Source organism: Hyla sarda, chromosome 9, assembly GCF_029499605.1.
Source record: "Hyla sarda isolate aHylSar1 chromosome 9, aHylSar1.hap1, whole genome shotgun sequence".
Lineage (NCBI taxonomy): Eukaryota > Metazoa > Chordata > Amphibia > Anura > Hylidae > Hyla > Hyla sarda.
In genome coordinates, this window is record NC_079197.1 from 54,046,788 (window position 1) to 54,067,508 (window position 20,721).

A 20,721-nucleotide genomic window follows, 5' to 3' on the forward strand; every position below is an offset into this window, starting at 1 on the left:
ATGTTTCACACTTTCTTGTTGCAGCGTGGACACAATGTTCTTCCCGTTGTCGGTCACCATGGTTCCCATTTCCAGATTTCGTGGAGTAAGCCATACTCGGATTTCTTAACGAATGAACTTTAGCAGTTCCTCCCATGTGTGACTCCGTTCGCCAAGGCAAACCATGTGAAGAACAGCTTGACACCGTCGTGCCCTACACACATGGTACGATGAAGGGCCACCGAGATTTGCATGTGCAGTGGAGGCCGAGGACACGGTGGAGGATGAGGAGGCGGCGTCGCACACTGTAACAGGACCAACTGCCTGAGAGTGAGAGCATGGAGGAGGAAGCGGTGTGACCTGTCCAAGTTGCTGTTGTGGCTGTGTAGGAACCACATTTACCCAGTGGGCCATAAAAGACAAGTATTGTCCCTGCCAGTAGTTACAGCTCCACACGTCGGAGATGCCGTGCACTTTTGAACACACCAACAGGCTCAAGGACTTGCCCACCTTCTCTTGTACAAACTTATGCAGGACTGGTACTGCCTTCTTCGCAAAGAAATGAGGGCTTTGGACTCCCCACCTCGGCTCGGCACTAGCCATCAATTCTCTGAAAGTGCAGAGTCCACCACTTGAAAAGGGAGGGACTGCAACACCAGCAACTTGGACAGGAGCACATTCAACTTCTGTGCCGTTGGATGAGTGGGCACATACTGTTGTCTCTTGGACATGGCTTCGCCGATGGATAGTTGGCGGAATGGCTGACTAAAAGCGGGAGAAGCAGGAGCGACAGAAGGAGGGTTTTACACACAGCTCCCTTCGGCTGAGGTGGTGGAATCTTGGCTGGATGAAGGAGGGAGCAGATGGCCACTGCGTGATGCAGCAGGCTGGACCACTACATTGGAGCCACGGTTCTCCCAGGCCGCTTTATGGTGGCGAAGCAAATGTGAGGCTGGCCGTGGTGCCAACATTGGAACTCTGGCCACGCTTCACCTTCTGTTGACAGATCTTGCATGTGGCTACGTGAACCTCCTCCGGATGCCTGATGAAAAACTGCCACACCGCCGAGTAGCTGATTTTCCCACCTGCAGTCTGCACTAATTGACTGCTACTGGCACCGTCTCCAGGAACCCCTGTTCCACTACCTCCCATAAAGGTGGGTTGCCGCGAAGCAGGTGGTCTCCCCCGGGCATGTTTGGCTCCTGAATTTCCACTCCTTCCACCACGCTGACTGACAACCGTGCTACCGCCTTGCTGCCTCAAGGGCAACCTGCAACTCTCTTCTCCTGATGATGATGAAGCCCCTTCTGCACCCGGCTCCCTTTTGCAATCGGCTTCATCATCATCAACAGGTGTGTGCACATCACTGATGTCCTCCTCAAGTTCCCCCACACTACTTTGCCGCCTAGCGGAGCAAGCGGCGGATGTCTCCTCCCCTTCTTGGCTGGCCAGTAGCTGCTGACTGTCTTCTATTAGATCGATAAAGTAAGATGAAGTCGGCACTACCACCTTAAGTCCTTACTGGGATATACACAGAACCCCTATGGAAATGATGCACTGCTACCGCAGCTAATGAGAAGATCCGTTCGAGCGGTTCTCAAGTCCCAAAAGACAAAGCTGTTGTGAATCCAGACATGTAGGAAAGAAAGGGACGACTACTCACTCATTTCCACAGTGTCTTTATTCAAATCCAAGGGTGCATAGGACAAACAGGCATGTTCACAGCTGGAGCGACGTTTCGCGTTTACACGCTTCTTCTGGCTCACTGGTATGACGTGGCGAAGGCGCGGCTAAAAAAGCCGTCAGCTCAGCTCCGTCGCCACGGCAACCCATACACAAATGCCGGCGCAAGTGCACCAACAGCGCTGCTATATGACAAATACAAAACAACTTATAGTGAATTAAAAACAATGCAAGTACAACATCAGCACTATAGTGGAGGACCCTACAGATCTACAGGAACATGCTCATATAATTTTGATCATTTAATCCTGGAGGACCCAGGGCGTTGGTTCTCAGGATCCAGGCCGATTCTTTCTGCAACAGTGTCTTATGGCGATCGCCGCCGTCTCTTGGCACCTGGACGGTCTCCAATCCTGAGAAAACCAACACGTCTGGGTTACCAGCGTGAATGCTCCTGACATGTTCTATTAAACGTGGACAGCCTAATAGATCGTATGTGCTCCTGTATCCTGACATGCAAGCAACGAATAGTCTTACCAATATAAAACCGCTTGCAAGATCACAGAACCACATAGACCACATATTTGGTCTTACACGTAATAAATTGGGAGATCTTCCAATTGGTACCACCTAAATTATAATACTTAAGTTCCCCATTCTTTCTACATACAGCGCAATGCCGACATTTGAAATTACCTCTTGGGGCCATTTTTTCTAGTCAATTATCCTGTCTCTCTACTAAACGGGTACAACTTAACTGGTTACTCAGTGTGCACGTCCTCCTGTAGGAGAACAGTGGCTGTCTTAATGCCACCTCTCTGAGGTCTTCATCTACCTCCAGGATATGCCAATGACAACGTATCGTTGACTGAATTATATTATTCATGGAAGAGTGTTGAAATGAAAAAACAAATTGTTTGCCTGCAGTGTCTCGTTTATTATTTGTGAGAAAATTACTTTGCTCCTGACTCCTAGCTCTCTCCAGTGCTGCCTTTATTTCCCCGGGGGGGAGGGGGGGTAACCCCGTTCTATGAGTCGTGCAGTTAGTTTGTCTGCCTGTCTGTTGAAGTTTATATCGTTATTGTTCAGTCGTCTAAGACAAACAAATTGTCCATAAGGGACAGCTCTCTTGACGTGAGGGGGATGGCAACTTTTGTGGTGTAGCAACGCATTGGTTGTGTTTTTTTTTCCTAAAACCCGAAGTAGTAATGCTGCCATCTTTGATTTCCACTCTCACGTCAAGGAGATCTAACACCTGATCGCCAAACACTGACGTAAATTTAATATTCATCTTCTGTACTTCATTAAGATAACCTACAAACTGTTCGAACTGCAAAGGGGACCCGGACCAAACAATAAAAATATCGTCAATATAACGAAGAAATGTGACAATGTGGCTAGCAAACGTATTGCTTGAGGAAAAATATATTTCTTCTCAAATGCTGCTAAAAACAAATTTGCAAATGAACATGCCACCGGGGTCCCCATTGCAGTTCCAGAGTCCTGTCGATACCAGGTGTCTTGGAACTTAAAGGCGTTATGTGACAGAACATAATTTACATCAGTGTTTGGCGATCAGGTGTTAGATTTCCTTGACGTGAGGGTGGAAATCAAAGATGGCACCATTACTACTTCGGGTTTTAGGGAAATAAACGCAACCAATGCGTTGCTACACCACAAAAGCTACCATCCCCCTCACGTCAAGAGAGCTGTCCCTTATGGACAATTTGTTCGTCTTAGACGACTGAACAATAACGATATAAACTTCAACAGACAGGCAGACGAACTAACTGCACAACTCATAGAACGGGGTTACCCCCCCCCCCCCCCCCCCGGGGAAATAAAGGCAGCACTGGATAGAGCTAGGAGTCAGGAGCAAAGTCATTTTCTCACAAATAAGAAACGAGACACTGCAGGCACTGACACTGCTTTTTCATTTCAACACTCTTCCATGAATAATATAATTCAGTCAGCGATACGTCGTCATTGTCATATCCTGGAGGTAGATGCGGACCTCAGAGAGGTGGCATTAAGACAGCCACTGTTCTACTACAGGAGGACATTCACACTGGGTAACCAGTTAAGTTGCACCCGTTTAGTAGAGAGACAGGATAATTGGCTAGAAAAAATGGCCCCAAGAGGTAATTTCAAATGTCGGCATTGCGCTGTATGTAGAAAGAATGGGGAACTTAAGTATTATAATTTAGGTGGTACCAATTGGAAGATCTCCCAATTTATTACGTGTAAGACCAAATATGTGGTCTATGTGGTTCTGTGATCTTGCAAGCGGTTTTATATTGGTAAGACTATTCGTTGCTTGCATGTCAGGATACAGGAGCACATACGATCTATTAGGCTGTCCACGTTTAATAGAACATGTCAGGAGCATTCACGCTGGTAACCCAGACGTGTTGTTTTTCTCAGGATTGGAGACCGTCCAGGTGCCAAGAGACGGCGGCGATCGCCATAAGATACTGTTGCAGATATCTTTTCATTGATATTATGGTCTGTTTTTATTATTCTTTAATGTAACCCATAAATGTACATATTATTTTTATAATAACTGCATTATTATTTTATTATGTTGAAAAAGTTACTCTACCACTACTAAACAACTAATATCTGGGAAAATAGAAATAGTCGGGCCCAGATATGGTGAATTGCATTGTTTGTATGTTTTTGGCAATTCATAACGGTCATAATATTTTTCATATTTTTGTTGACCATAATTAATAACTCATAATTCATAAATGAGTTATTAACCCCCGACATGCCTAAACCTTGGCAACAAAAGTGAGTACACCCCTAAGTGGAAATGTCCAAATTGGGACCAAAGTGTCAATATTTTGTGTGCCCACTGTTTTTTTCCAGAATTGCCTTAAGCCTCTTGTGCATGGAGTTCACCAGAGGTTCACAGGTTGTCACTGGAGTCCTCTTTAACCCCTTAAGGATGCAGGACGTAAATGTACGTCCTGGTGAGGTGGTACTTAACGCACCAGGACGTACATTTACGTCCTGTGCATAACCGCCGGCATCGGAGCGATGCCCGTGTCATGCGCGGCTGATCCCGGCTGCTGATCGCAGCCAGGGACCCGCCGGCAATGGCCATTAACCCCTCAGGTGCCGGGATCAATACAGATCCCGGCATCTGCGGCAGTGCGCGATTTGAATGAATGATCGGATCGCACGCAGCGCTGCTGCGGGGATCCGATCATTCATAACGCCGCACGGAGGTCCCCTCTCCTTCCTCCATCCGGCTCCCGGCTTCTCCTGCTCTGGTCTGTGATCGAGCAGACCAGAGCAGAAGATGACCGATAATACTGATCTGTTCTCTGTCCTATACATAGAACAGATCAGTATTAGCAATCATGGTATTGCTATGAATAGTCCCCTATGGGGACTATTCAAGTGTAAAAAAAAATGTTAAATGAAAAATCCCCTCCCCCAATAAAAAAGTAAAACGTCCGTTTTTTCCTATTTTACCCCCAAAAAGCGTAAAAAACATTTTTTTATAGACATATTTGGTATCGCCGCATGCGTAAATGTCCGAACTATTAAAATAAAATGTTAATGATCCCGTACGGTGAACGGCATGAACGAAAAAAAAAAAAAGTCCAAAATTCCTACTTTTTTAATACATTTTATTAAAAAAAAAATTATAAAAAATGTATTAAAAGTTTTTTATATGCAAATGTGGTATCAAAAAAATATATAGATCACGGCACAAAAAATGAGCCCCCATACCGCCGCTTATACGGAAAAATAAAAAAGTTATAGGTCATCAAAATAAAGGGATTATAAACGTACTAATTTGGTTAAAATGTTTGTGATTTTTTTTAAGCGCAACAATAATATAAAAGTATATAATAATGGGTATCATTTTAATCGTATTGACCCTCATAATAAAGAACACATGTCATTTTTACCATAAATTGTACGGCGTGAAAACGAAACCTTCCAAAATTTGCAAAATTGCGTTTTTTGTTTTAATTTCCCCACAAAAATAGTGTTTTTTGGTTGCGCCATACATTTTATGATATAATGAGTGATGTTATTACAAATGACAACTGGTCGCGCAAAAAACAAGCCCTCATACTAGTCTGTGGATGAAAATATAAAAGAGTTATGATTTTTAGAAGGCGAGGAGGAAAACATGAAAACGTAAAAATTTAATTGTCTGAGTCCTTAAGGCCAAAATGGGCTGAGTCCTTAAGGGGTTAAAGGGGTACTCCGGTGAAAACCTTTTTTTCTTTTAAATCAACTGGTGGCAGAAAGTTAAAAATATTTGTAAATTACTTCTATAAAAAAATCTTAATCCTTCCTGTACTTATTAGCTGCTGAATGCCACAGAGGAAATTCCTTTCTTTTGGAACACTTACATCACGAGCACAGTGCTCTCTGCTGACATCTCTGTCCATTTTAGCAACCGTGAATAGCAGATGTATGCTAAGGGCAGCAAGGTGGCTCAGTGGTTAGCACTGCTGCCTTGCAGTCCTGGGGCCTTGGGTTCAAATCCCACTAAGGGCAACAATAAATAAAGAGTTATTGTTATTATAATGACGTCAGCAAAGAGCACTGTGCTCGTGATGTCCTCAGAGAGAATTCCAAAAAGAAAATAATTTCCTCTGTAGTATTCAGCAGCTAATAAGTACAGGAAGGATTAAGATTTTTTAATAGAAGTAATTTACAAATCTGTTTAACTTTCTGGCACCAGTTGATTTAAAAGAAAAAAGGTTTTCACCAGAGTACCCCTTTAACTTCTCTATGACAACATCACGGAGCTGGCGAATGGTAGACCACTTGCGCTCATCTACCTTTCATTTGAGGATGTCCCACAGATAATCAATAGGGTTTAGCTCTGGAGAAATGATTGGCCAGTTCATCACCTTTACCCTCAGTTTCCTTAGCAAGGCAGTAGTTTTCTTGGACAGAGGCGGCTCTGGACTTTGTGAGGTCTTAGGCAAAACTCGAATATGAGGCCCCTCATTTACTTTACATAGGGATCCAATTAGCTGTAAGATGGTTGGGCTGTCGCCGCAGCACTAAGTGGAGATGGAGCAGATATAAAATCAGGGGCATAACTAGTGTCCTGTTGGTCCCATGGTAAATTCTGTCCAGTACCACAATCAACAATATTACCAGTATACCATCACCATACATATTACCATAAAACTGTTACTGACTAAATCCTCTATACTAAATCCTCTATACTAAGGAATATTATGGTATGACTAAGGCGACTAAGGTTGCTGAAACGCGTCACTCTACTCCATGATCCGTGTTGCTGTTTGCTGTGTGTATCTACAATAAATTTCATCTTGCATCGTGCTTTTGTGCTGGACATTGCTCTATTTTTCAATTGTTCGTCCTCGTGGTGTCCGCACGAGTCCGTGCACTGAGGCGGCGGTGGAGAGCTGGACGATCTTTCTATTCCTATAAGGAATATTATCACCATACATATTACCATCAAACTGTTACTGACCAAATGCTCTATCCTGAGACCAATATTTCCAATATTACCAGTATACAAGGAGGAATATTATCACTATACATACTACCATCATACTGTTACTGACCAAATCCTTATTTTACTGAATTTTTTTTTACCAATGATACCTGTATTCAAAAAAGAACTATTACCATACATTTCACCATTATACTGTAACTGTATACTAAGACTATGAGACCAATATTACCAATAATACCAGTACAAAAAAAAAAGTTAGCTCTTCCAGACAAAATGAAATATGTGCACAGGCGCACACTGCTAGTTGAGTGTGTTACCTGCGAGAAACAAATATTATTTCCACACCATGACCACGACTACCATTGCGACTGACTAATGACTGACTGTTACTGTATAACATTTACAATACAAAGACCAGTATTCCCACATACACTGACAATATAGTGGTAGATACCAGCTGTACATAAGCGATCTGCAGACCATAGGCTACATTTACACCACAATTGAGTGAAACATTTGCCAGATCCGGCAGGTGAAAAAAAAAACGCCTGCTACTGTATCCCTGCTAGACACGTGCGGCATCTCATTCATTTAAATGAGCTGACCAGAGTCAGATAGTGACTCTGGCCGTCTCATTTTTGCACCATATCTGGTTTTGTTACCAGACTGGAAACTATCGTTTTTAGTCCGGCAATAAAACTGATACGGTGATACTATCTGACTCTGGCCGGCTCATTTAAATGAATGGGATGAGGAAGGGGTTCGGCTGGGATACAGCGGTGGACGGTTTTTAAATTTCCCTGCCGGATCCAGCAACCATATTACACAGTTGTAGTGTGAATGCACCCTTAGTGATTACAGTTACATCAAGCATCTCACTGGTGAAGTCTTCCTGATCGTTCACTTCTCCTTTTATTCTGTATTTGGCTCAGACCACCATGTGGACTTCTCCTAGCCAAGAATCTGCCAGACAATCATTTTAGATTCCTTTCTAAATTGCCCCACATAGTGTGACATTACTGTTTTATTTATCCCTGTATTGTGACATCACTGTGTATATTATCTCTGTACTGTGACATCACTGTGTGTCTTATCCCTGCACTGTGACATCACTGTGTATATGATCCCTGTATTGTGACAGCACTATGTATTATCCCTGTACTGTGACATCACTGTGTGTATTATGGAAGTGGAGTGGAGAGGATATGCCGGCACTGCTCAAACTAGCTGACGTATCCAAAAGTGCGAGGCAGCAGACAGATGAAAACAGCGGACACTGTATGCACTGGAAGCCAGATGATGGTGCTCAGTCTGTATAGGACTAGAAGCGTAGACGGAACCAAATGTAGAAAGGAAACATAGACCTCACTCACCAGGAATCTGGACGCTTTTTTTTACTTCATCATGGAGTCACCGGCAGGTCAGGGGATCGGCGGTGGGCAGGGGGCGTATCTGGAATGTTTCGTGCAGTGACGCACTTCCTCAGCCAACACTGACATCCGCTCACCCGCCACTGCTCTTATACACTCGTGAACAAGTTGTCATAGCAACATATCAACAACTGTATTCACTTTTTTGTATTGGTTTTATCACAGTTGTTGATATGTTGCTATGACAACTTGTCCACGAGTGTATAAGAGCACTGGCGGGTGAGCGGTTGTAAGTGTTGGCTGAGGAAGTGCGTCACTGCGCGAAACGTTCCAGATACGCCCCCTGCCCACCGCCGATCCCCTGACCTCACTGTGTGTATTATGCCTGAACTGTAACATCACTGTGTATTATCACTGTACATTTTGGGATTGAAATGACACAGGGGGATCAGAGGGGGGACTGAATGGAACATGGGGATCAGAGGGGGGATTGAAATGGCACAGATGGGGATCAGAGATAGGATTGAAATGGCTCAGGGGGATCAGAGGGGGAAGATTAAAATGGCATAGTGAGATCAGAGGAAGTGGATTGAAATGACACAGGGGGAATCAGAGGTGGCATTAAAATGGCACAGGAGGGATCAGAGCGGGAGGATTGGAATGGCACAGGGGGATTAGAGTGGGAGGATCTGTTAGTCTTCAGGCTCAGGCAGCTATTATTAGCACTGGCGAGTCTGGGCGGACGTCACTGCATGGCTCCCCGACATAACATTGGGGGTGGCGTCACTAGTAAGTAACGGCAGCCACCGCTGCAGCTCCCTGATTTAAAGAGGCCAAGAAGCTGCCTGTTCAGCGGCTCAGGCGGCGCCCACGTGGAACAGTGAGCTGAGGTGGCGGCTGCTGTGGGAAGGGCTGGGGCTAATTCAGGTGGGGACTGACAACTCAAGGGGCCCTGTGTCATCCATGTTTATTGCAGGATACATATGGGCGAGTATGGCAGGGCAGATATGAGGAGTTGCAGCAGGACTCATATGGGCGAGTACAGCAGGAGACATGAGTGGAGTACAGGGCAGATATAATGGGTTACAGCAGGGCACATATGGGGAAGTACAGCAGGGAAGATATAGGGGGTTACAGCAGGACACATGATTGGGCACAAGAACACATGACCACCTTTTCCCATCTTTGAATACTCACCCACGTGGCTGCAGTGCCTGCTACAGTGTGACAGGACCTCCTTATGCTGCTTCTCTCACCCAGAGTTGAGCATGCAGAGGCGGAGCTGCTACATTCCTCTACACAGCTCCCTGCGGTAACAGGATCAGCCAGAAGCAGCTGCTGATCTCTGCATATATTGGGTCCAGGTATAGGGGGATATGTGTAATACAGAGGGGAGAGGGGGGATCACAGCACAGGGGAGGATTCATACAATGAGAAGCCTAAGTGCTGGAGCAGCCAGGGACCAGGAAGTGCAGTAAATACATTATGCAAATGAGCTGACTCTGGATGAGAATGGAGTTCACAGCAGAGGGGGAAGAGGCATGGCAGTGGGACTAGAGACTGGGTATGGTCTGCAGAATAGTGGAGGAACATGCAGGCACTGAAGGCTCATTGCTGCTGTCAAACATGGTCAGGGACCTCATCTCTGACCTGGAACAATGGTGGAACAGGCATTCACATGTCTTGGAGCACTGACGGTCGCTGAGGCTTTCTGTGTTTCTCTCCTGTGAGCAGACAGGCAGGGCAAAGACAGTAGACTGATGTGCCTGCGCGCGGCAGACTACACCAGCCCCAGCAGCCACTTCAGAGCCGTAATTCGGGGCTGATTAGACGCAGCTGGCACTGTTTTACCTGCGGCGGTTAGGGCAAGATCAAGGTCCCCACTAGCACGAGGCCTTAGGCGATGGCGTATGTGGCCCAGTGGTAGAGCCGCCTCTGGTCTTGGAGTTGTATTTGGGGCTGTTATAATGTTGGAATACTGCCGATTTATTGTTTCCTCAATGAACTGTAGCTCCTCAGTGCCAGCAATATTCATGCAAGCCTAGACCATGACACTTCCCCCAACATGCTTGACTTTAGGCGAGACATACTTATCTTTGTACTCCTCACCTAGTTAGAGCGCCAATAAAACTGAACAATGCTGAGCTATGGCACAGTTACACATGCTAAAAGCACACTAGAGATTTTTCATTCAGTAACATGGTGACCAAATACTAATTCATCTGTCACCACAAGCTATAACATTCCATGCTGTGCTAATGCAACTGTATTGGTTTGGATAGGCACAGAAGTCTTAAGTGTCCAGAGGTCTCATTCCTGCACCACAGGAACAAGTCAATTGACAAAAGGTCAATCTGGCTCACAGGGGAACGCTGGATTAATTACACTACACTGCCTTGTGACATAGTCTTAGGAGAACTTCTTCCAGCTAACCTGCGGCATAATTCTTATCATCCTATGGCTAGCACATAAGTGTCTAGATTCCCAGAGTCATCTATGTTCTCTATGTGAGCTGATTCTTTTCTTGTGAGTATCATTTACGCTGTAATGTAAGGCTGTTTATGTGTCTGATCAAAGACATTAGATATATCAGTTAAATGGTAACTCTCATTAAAAAAAAATTTCTATTACACTTCTTATGGTAAATAAAAAAATATTTCTAATATACTTTGCTTAAAAAAAATTAATTTTTTTATGTTTTATTTGTGTTTAAAAAAGCTCAAGAGCACATTTTCCCCCATCTCATACACAGACATTGGACCGAAGCCCAAACACAGGAAGTGCAGCCTGGAGTGCTGAAGGGGTGTGTGTCCAGCCAACAGCATATGGCAGTTAAGTGTGAGAGGAGCTATGATTCGATGAGGCTGGACACCCCTCCCCCCCCCCTCAGCACTCCAGACTGCACTTCCTGTGTTTGGGCTTCAGTCTAAAGTCTGTGTATAAGATGGGGGAAAATGTTAGGAATATTTTTTATTTATTTGCCATAAGGAGTGCAATAGCAAAAAATAATTTTAATGAGTGACCATTTAAGGAAATCTTTAATTCGTTTTAGTATTGTGTCCTGTGACAGTTACTGACATTTCTGTACAAGCTACTACATATTGATGCTGGCATGACAAAAAATGTCACGCTACGTAGAGGTAAAAGCAGAACATTTCTCAGTGAATTTATCAGCATAAGGACTGAGGTTTCAATAGAAGGTAATTGATCTGTTCATTGTGCTGTTCATTGCATCTCAAATAATGAACTGCAATTTGCCTATAACCCATAACAACATCTACTCATGGCAGAAAAGTACTAGGTAAAACTCCATTCATGGCAGATCAAAGGAATCATGTAATTGGTAGATGGGCTTTTAGATAACAATACAGGAACCGGAAAAAAGGATAACTAAACAATTAATAAAGATGAATTAAATATTATGAACCTTGTTCATTGAAGTCTAACAACTATAAAAAGAAATGGTCTTTTAGAGATATTTATGCCACTATAGTGGAGTAATTTAGTGAATCAGAGTGTGTGTAGCTGAGAAATATATGTACAATGGGTGAAATAAGTATTGAATATGTCACCATTTTTCTCACTAAATATATTTCCAAAGGTGCTATGGACATGAAAATGTCACTAGATGTTGGTAACATCTAGAGATGAGTGAACTTTTCAAAAATTTGATTCGGCAGATTAGTCGAATTTTTCGAAAAAATTAGTTTCGATCCAAATTTAATCACAGCAAATCTATATTAACTCCTTAAGGACTTAGGACGTATGAGTACGTCCTAAGTCCGGTCCCTGTCTATAACGTCATAGTGGGATGGTCCCGGAGCATATTCACAACCGGGACCCGCAGCTAATAGCGCGCGGCCGCGATCGTTCGGCCACGCGAGGTTAACCCTTCTGATGCGGCGCTCAAAGCTGAGCGCCGCATCGAAAGTGCAAGTAAATGCTTCCCGGCTGCTCAGTCGGGCTGATCGGGGTCATCGTGATAAAATCGCGATGCCCCGATCAGCTACCCGGAGAGAAGAAGGTACCTACCTTCTTCCGTCGGCGTCCCGGCTCTGATTGATTGCTCCATGCCTGAGTTACAGGCTGGAGCAATAAACCGCCGATTACACAGCTTGGCAACACGGCAAGGCAACAATCTGTGTATGCAATCAGCCATTGCAAGCTCATAGGTCCCTATAGAAGCTATGAGCTTGCAAAAAAAAAGTGTAAAAAAAAAGTTAACCCTTTCAGGTATTCCCTTCTGAAGTAAAAGTTTAAATCACCCGGCATTTCCTAGTAACAAAATAAAACAGTGTAAATAAAAATAAAAATAAACATATGTGGTATCACCGCATGTGGAAATGTCCAAATTATAAAAATATACTGCTTTTAAAACCGCACGTTCAATGGCGTATGTGCAAAAAAATTCCAAAGTACAAAATAGTGCATTTTTGATCACTTTTTATACCAAAAAAGGGAATAAAAAGTGATCAAAAAGTCTGATCAGAACAAAAATGGTAGCGCTAAAAACTTCAGATCACGGCCCAAAAAATTTGCCCTTAAAGCGCCCTGAACACAGAAAAATAAAAAAGTTATAGGGCTCAGAAAATGACAATTTTAAAAGTATAAATTTTCCTGCATGTATCTATGATTTTTATCTGAAGTAATACAAAATCAAACCTATACAAGTAGGGTATCATTTTAAGCGTATGGACCTACAGAATAAAGAGAATGTGTCATTTTTACCGAAAAATGTACTGCGTAGAAACGGAAGCCCCCAAAATTTACAAAATGGCATTTTTTCTTCAAGTTTGTCGCACAATGAATCTTTTTTCCATTTCGCCATGGATTGTTTGGTTAAATTACTAATATCACTGTAAAGTAGAATTGGTAATGCAAAAAAAAGCCATAATACAGATTTTTAGGTGCACAATTGAAAGGGTTATGATTTTTTAAATGCAAGAAGGAAAAAACGAAAATGCAAAAACGTGAAATCGCTCAGTCCTTAAGGGGTTAAAAAAATGCTATTTGTGGCCTACAGAGAGCCTCAATAGGGGTATAGAACACTTTGCTGTGTTCTAACATGCATATGGAGTGTGCTGGGGTAGTGAAATAATACTGTTATTCAGAATAACATGCAGATTACTGTCATGACAGAGCCTAGAGGTGGCATCAGTATGAGGAGACCATAAAGTGGCTGAATGACACAGCGTGGAGATTTTGGCAGCATGAGGAGACCATATAGTGGCTGAATGACACAGCGTGGAGGTATTGGCAGCATGAGGAGACCATATAGTGGCTGAATGACACAGCTTGGATGAGGCTGAAGCATGAGGAGACTATATAGGGGCTGAAGGACACAGCGTGGAGGTGTTGGCAGCATGAGGAGACCATATAGTGGCTAAATGACACAGCTTGGATGAGGCTGAAGCATGAGAAGACCATATAGTGTCTGAATGACACAGCGTGGAGGTTTTGGCAGCATGAGGAGACCATAGAGCAGCACAATTATAGATCCTGGAGGTGGCAGCATCAGCATGAAGAGACCATAGAGCAGCACAATTAGAGAGCCTGGAGGTGGCAGCATCAGCACGAGGAGACCATATGGCGGCACAATGACAGTGCCTGGAGGAGGTAGCATCAGCATGAGGAGACCATATGGTGGCACAACGACAGAGACTGGAGGTGGTAGCATCAGCAGGAGGAGAGCATATGTTGGCACAATGACAGAGCGTGGAGGTGGTAGCATTAGCATGAGGAGACCATAGAGCAGCAGAATGAGAGAGCCTGGAGGTGGCAGCAGCAGCATGAGGGCCATGTCAACTGAGGGTTGAGTGTGAGGAACCCACTGACTGTTGACTGAAGTCGATAACCGAGTGAACCGATCAATCACGGCTGCTGGGTTGCTGGTCGCTACACAACTGCTAGCTGACACCAGGAGCTCAGACCTCTCGCTGCAACTCCGGCTGGCACATACCCCTACTCTGCTGCGACCTCTGGCTGCACCTGATGAATTTAGGCCTCTGCCACTCCTCTGTGCATGTCCTGGTAATACTCTCCCTGACATACTTATTGCGTATTTGAGGGGAGTACAATACGTTTCACTACACTTAAAACAGTATTTGTCTAGAACAGCAGCAGGTGTGTTCTATTGACAGATTAATAAGTACAAAATAGTACTCCACTATTTGTAGATGTACTAGATGTACGTGTGCGGTATGCACTGATGAGGGCAGAAAAATGTGCTACAATGAGCCTTAAAAACTCTCTAAGTTTTGTAAAACACCAGCTGTGAGTACTATTACTTGGACTTTCACAGTATGTAGGCCCTTGACAGATTAACAGGTACAAAATTGTACACTACTTAGATGTAGGTATGTGGTTTGCACTGATGAGGGCAAAAAAATGCGCTATAGTACACTTGGAAAACGTATTTTTGCATATACTCTAGCGACACATCTCTAGCGACATTTATTGGAAGGCTCTTCTCATCCAGTCAGCATCTACTCGGACCATAAGAACTTTCCATACCTTCAGTCTGCTCAGCGTTTGAACCCCCGCCAGGAAAGGTGGTCACTGTTATTTTATAGGTTGAACTTCTTCATTAACTTCCGTCCGGCAGATAATGTTTGATAGTGGGCTGCTACTGCACCTACCTAAAGTGTGCTTCTACTACACCTACCTAAAGAGGGCTTCTACTACTACTTTCTAGGGGAGCTGCTGCTACTATTTAAATGGGGGCTTCTTCTACTGTACGCCTCTAAACCAGGTTTGTTAATCCATGGTCTGGTCCTGATGGTCTGGGGAAGACGTGCACTGTACAGTATAATGAACCTTTTAGTTTTGTGCTTACATGTAGATTACAACCTATACCAAGCATTAAAATCTAATTCAGTTGGGGTTGTAAGGAACTGAAAGGTGCATTATACTGTACAGTGCACCTTATGCTCACAACCATAAAGGAACAAAATTAAATTTTAATGCAAGGTTTTGGCAGAAATCTCCATACCACCCGCCATTCAATAGAATAGTCACAGTGTTTTCCAAACTGTGGCCTTCCAGCTGTTAAAAAAGTACAACTCCCAGCAGCAACAGGGAGTCATAGTTTTGCAACAGAACAGAACAACAGAAGAGAAATGTTAAATTAAGGGAGATAGGCGAGATCTGCCAGGGGGAAAGAAGGACAGGTATTTAACCCCTTAGGACCAAGCCCATTTTCACCTTAAGGACCAGAATTTTTTTTGCACATCTGACCACTGTCACTTTATGCATTAATAACTCTAGGATGCTTTTACTTACGAATTTGATTCCGAGATTGTTTTTTCGTGACATATTCTCCTTTAACATATTGGTAAATTTTTGTCCATGCTTGCATCATTTCTTGGTGAAAAATTCAAAAATGTCATGAGAAATTTGAAAATTTAGCTTTTTTTTTTACTTTGAAGCTCTTTGCTTCTAAGGAAAGAAGACATACCAAATAAATGATATATTGATTCACATATACAATATGTCTACTTTATGTTTGTATCATAAAGATGACATGTATTTACTTTTGGTAGACATTAGAGGGCTTCAAAGTTCAGCAACAATTTTTTATTCTTTTATGAAATTTTCAAAATCGGAATTTTTCAGGGACCGCCAGTGATGAAATGGTTGCCGCCAGTCACAGCACAGTTCCCTCATTCTGCCAGGACTACCGTGGGTGGACAGGGCGGGGGAACTGAACTTTAACCCCCCCCCCGCACTGATCTGCTATTGGTCGGAAGCAGGGATACCAATGGCACCAATATCAGTGATAGGAGGGGTCGCACCCCTGCCACTTGACTCCTATCCCTTCAGGGGGATCGTGGATGTCTGGAAAGCCCCAATCCCCCTTATTTTCTGGGTCAACGGATATCCATATGACCCAGAATCGCCTCAGATCGCTAGTCTGAATTGCCGACACGGGGGGGGGGGTCTCAGGAGCCCCCCAGGGGTTTGCACGGGTCATCCCAGTCTGGTCCCTGGGTCCTGTACGCCCTGGGTCCTTAAGTACTAGGGAGCCAGGGCGTACCTGTACACCCTATGTCCTTAAGTGGTTAAAGGATTGATCACTGACAACCCCCCTCCATGCATCTCTATGGGAGAGTCGGAGATACAGCATTTGTGTATGGTCGTTTTTTTCTGTAGAAATATATGGATGGGGTGCGGCAGCCACCGATTTGTGCGGGGGTCAACATAGCTCCTTTCATGGTCCTGGTGTTGAGGTACTACTTTGTTTCTATAGCCCAACCCTTGGGAAAATCCTGTGTGCGCCCCTGCATGCATCACTATTCAATAATATTCAGGGGTGCGGGCATACAATACTTTGTCTTGCCCTAGGTGCTTACAATTCACACTTCGCACCATCTCATCAGTGAGGGCCTCGTGTTCAAGGTTTCACAAAGTCTAGCACCGCCTCTGGGTTGTGGCGCATGTAATCTGAATCCCCTGCCAGTGGTTGGGAGTTTGGATTTTTCTCATAGCCCATCCTTTCCCTCTTATCCCTCTTTAAAAATCATAACCCTTTAAATTTTGCACCTGCTGACGCACATGATGGCTTTTTTTGTGCCACCAATTCTACTTTGTAATGACAGCAGTCATTGTACCCAAAAATCTACGGCAAAACACAAAAAAAAATTTTGCTGACAAAATTTTTAAAAACCCACACCATTTTGTAACTTTTGGTGCCTTCCGTTTCTACGCAGTGCATTTTTCGGTAAAAATTACACCTTATATTTATTCTGTAGGTCCATATGATTAAAATGATACCTTACTACAATCATAACTACATACATGAAAATGTATACGTTTAAAAATGTCCTCTTCTGACCCCTTTTTTAACTTTTATATAACTATTTTATTTTTCCACATACGAGGATGTATGAGAGCTCTTTTTTTTTGCGCCGTGATCTGAAGTTTTGAACGATAACATTTTTGTTTTGATCTGACTTTTTGATTGCTTTTTATTCATTATTTTTATGGTATAAAAATTTACCAAACATACGCTATTTTGGACTTTGGAATTTTTTTAGGTGTACGCCATTGACCGTGCGGTTTAATTAACAATATATTTTTATAGTTCGGACATTTATGCACGTGGCAATACCACATATGCTTATATTTATTTTTATTTATATCGGGGTTTTTTTATGGGAAAAGGGGGTGATTCAATTTTTTATTAGGGAATGGGTTAAATCACATTTATTAACAATTTTTTTACACATTTTTTTTGCCATATGGGGCTATAACATGCAGTACATTGATTGCCAGCAGTGTTCAATGCTATGACATAGCATTGAATTGATCAGTATTATCGGCGGTCGATTGCTCAAGCCTGGATCTCAGGCTTGGAGCAATCAATTGCTGATCGTATGTGGAGGAGTCAGGTAAGGGACCCTCCTCATGCGTCCTAGCGGATTGGGACATTGCGGTTTTAAGGTTTTACTTTCACTTTTGATCACCGTGTCTGAAGGGTTAATAGCGGGCATCACCATGATCGGTGATGTCAGGTATTTGCCGAGGGTCCCGGTCTGGTTTCTACCCCACTTCTTTTACATACAGTGGGGATTAAAAGTTTGGGTACCCCAGGTAAAAATTTGTATTATTGTGCATAAAGAAGCCAAGGAAAGATGGAAAAATCTCCAAAAGGCATCAAATTACAGATTAGGCATTGTTATAATATGTCAACAAAAGTTTGATTTTATTTCCATTATTTTCACTTTCAAAATAACAGAAAACAAAAAAATGGCATCTGCAAAAGTTTGGGCACCCTGCAGAATTTATAGCATGCATTGCCCCCTTTGCAAAGCTGAGACCTGCCAGTGTTATGGATTGTTCTCAATCATCATCTGGGAAGACCAGGCCAGGTGACCAGATGTCAATCTCAAAGGTTTTAAATGCCCAGACTCAGTTGACCTTGCCCCAACAATCACCACCATGAGTTCTTCTAAGCAGTTGTCTAGAAATCTGAAACAGAAAATAGTTGACGCTCACAAAGCTGGAGAAGGCTATAAGAAGATAGCAAAACGTTTTCAGATGTCAATATCCTCTGTTTGGAATGTAATTAAGAAATGGCAGTGATCAGGTACAGCGAAAGTTAATGCAAGATCTGGAAGACCCAGAAAAATATCAGACAGAACAGCTTGCAGGATTGTGAGAAAAACAATTCAAAACCCAAGTTTGACTGCACAATACCTTCAGAAAGATCTGGCAGACACTGAAGTTGTGGTACACTATTCCACTATAAAGGGATACTTGTACAAATATGGTCTTCATGGAACAGTCATCAGAAGAAAACCTCTTCTACGTCCTCACCACAAAAATCAGCGTTTGAACTTTGCAAATGAACATATAGACAAGCCTGATGCATTTTGGAAACAAGTTCTGTGGACCAATGAGGTTAAAGTTGAACTTTTTGGCCGGAATGAGCAACGATATGTTTGGAGAAGAAGGGGAACTGAATTTAATGAAAAGAACCTCTGTCCAACTGTTAAGCATGGGGGTGGATCAATCATGCTTTGGGGTTGTATTGCAGCCAGTGGCACAGGGAACATCTCACGAGTAGAAGGAAAAATTGATTCAATAAAATGTCAGCAAATTTTGGATGCTAACTTGATGCCATCTGTGAAAAAGCTGAAGTTAAAGAGAGGATGGCTTCTACAAATGAATAATGATCCTAACCACACCTCAAAATCCACGGGGGATTACATCAAGAGGCGTAAACTGAAGGTTTTGCCATGGCCTTCACAATCTCCTGACCTCAACATAATTGAAAATCTATGGATAGACCTTAAAAGGGCAGTGTGTGACAGACAGCCCAGAAATCTCATAGAACTGGAAGCCTTTTGTAAGGAAGAATGGGCAAAGATACCTCAAACAAGAATTGAAAGACTCTTGGCTGGCTACAAAAAGCATTTACAAGCTGTTATACTTGCCAAAGCGGGCAGTACAAGATATAAACTCTGCAGGGTGCCCAAACTTTTGCAGACGCCATTTTTTTCTGTTATTTTGAAAGTGTAAATGATGGTAATAAAATCTAACTTTTGTTGACATATTATAAGCATGTCTAATCTGTAATTTTTCCATCTTTACTTGGCTTCTTTATGCACATTAAAACATTTTTTTTACCTGGGGTGCCCAAACTTTTGATCCCCACTTTATGTCCCTAATCTCCTGTTACCACTGGTAGAGCATGTGTTACAGATAGCATATTGTAAAATATTACCTTGGAGGTCCTTACCTTAGAGGGATAAGCCCTCTATCCCTTGCGCTCATATAGACAGTACATAGACAGATAGATAGGTAGATAGATATTTGGCGCCAAATTTGCAAGCTAGGTACCTCATGGTTAGATAGATATGAGATAAACCTGTGTAGAGAAAGAGTGTTGCAGTTACTTGTAGCAACCTATCAGATTGGTTCTTTTTAGAGGCCTTCAAAATGAAAGGAGCAATCTGATTGGATAATAAAGGCAACTTCAACTGTACTGATCATAGGAGAGGAGATGCAGCATATAAGTACCAGCATCAGAATCTTTTCTTCTGGAGGTGCAGCCCCTAAAATGTTCCCCCAAGGAACCGGTAGCTGTCATTTGTGACTTTCCTTATCAGGACAATTTGAAAGGAAGAAATAACTGCTTCCTGTCAAATGAGACTACACAGAGAGCAGAAGAAGCTGTCACAGCTGTCAGGTAATAAGAGCTGCACCTTGCTCTCTGTCTGTATGGGGAAAAGAGGAGCGATGGAGGTCAAGATATTTTTGGCAGGAGGAAAAAGAGCTGCTCTGGTGCCCCCTAGCTAATGACCATTTGTAATTGGGAGCAAGAGCCCCCCCCCCCCTGCAGACACCCATGATTGTCTCTCCTCTAAACTCCCTTAATCTAAAGTTTCAGTCCCTTAATCTTAACCCCTTAAGGACCCTTGACGTACGCGTACGTCATGACTCCCTGGTACTTAAGGACCCATGACGTATACATACGTCATGGAGAATTCCGGCCCCTGCCGCGTGACGGGCGGGGATCGGACCGTACTGCCTGCATGCCCCCCTGCATGCCCCCATGTCGGGATGCCTGCATGCCCCCAAGGCGGGGCAGGACGGGGAAATGACGAGGACTGGCGACGAAGATCCACTTACCGATCCAGGCGGGCGTCGGAGGCAGCGGGCGACGGAGATCGGCGGGCGACGATGAAGTGCGGCTGGATCCGACGGAAGCCGGTGAGT